Source organism: Tupaia chinensis, unplaced genomic scaffold, assembly GCF_000334495.1.
Source record: "Tupaia chinensis unplaced genomic scaffold, TupChi_1.0 Scaffold000037_18, whole genome shotgun sequence".
NCBI classification, from domain to species: domain Eukaryota; kingdom Metazoa; phylum Chordata; class Mammalia; order Scandentia; family Tupaiidae; genus Tupaia; species Tupaia belangeri.
In genome coordinates this window covers 860,432-860,887 of record NW_006159476.1, presented here as the reverse complement: position 1 = coordinate 860,887, position 456 = coordinate 860,432, and the positions used below count along the sequence as shown (strand labels likewise).

The 456-nt window shown below is 71.1% G+C and overlaps 1 long non-coding RNA gene across 4 annotated transcripts in view; it reads left to right on the top strand.

Moving 5' to 3' along the window:
• The first annotated feature begins 6 nt into the window (after positions 1-6).
• Positions 7-456, top strand: part of LOC114007808 (uncharacterized) — a 19,850-nt gene continuing 19,400 nt past the window's right edge. For all 4 annotated transcript variants that reach the window (XR_003549392.1, XR_003549394.1, XR_003549395.1 and 1 more), the window contains exon 1: positions 7-214. This is a non-coding gene — a long non-coding RNA (uncharacterized LOC114007808). The remainder of the gene's footprint in view (positions 215-456) is intronic.

Genomic DNA, 456 nt, shown 5'->3' with positions numbered 1-456 from the left:
GCGTGCGGCCGCCGGCTGCCTCCCGGCCCTGTGCCTCCGCGCCCTCGCCTTGACGCGAAGAAGGACGCGGGCCCCACCTCACGGGTCCCTCAGACACCCCCGGACCGACCTGTGTCCGGCGGTTGGCGCCTGGGTCTGGAACGCCGGGCCTAAGCCGTGGCCCGCGGTGCTTTCCGGCGGAGCGGTCTTGGTCTGTGAGGCACAGCTGGTTTGGGTGCGTTCGCTCCCGACCGTGAGCGTGAGCCGCACGTGTTCTTAGGACGAGTCCGTCCTGGTGGGAAATGCGTCGGTGCTTCGTCGTTGCTCACTCACCCTCCTGTGAAGGACGGGCCGCCGGGCGGGGATGCAGGCGGCCGGACCCCAGGGCCGACTCCTCAGGGCGCGGGGGTTCGGGTGGTCGGATACCCTCAGGGCGCGGGGGTTCTGGTGGTTGGACACCCCCAGGGGCGAATCACA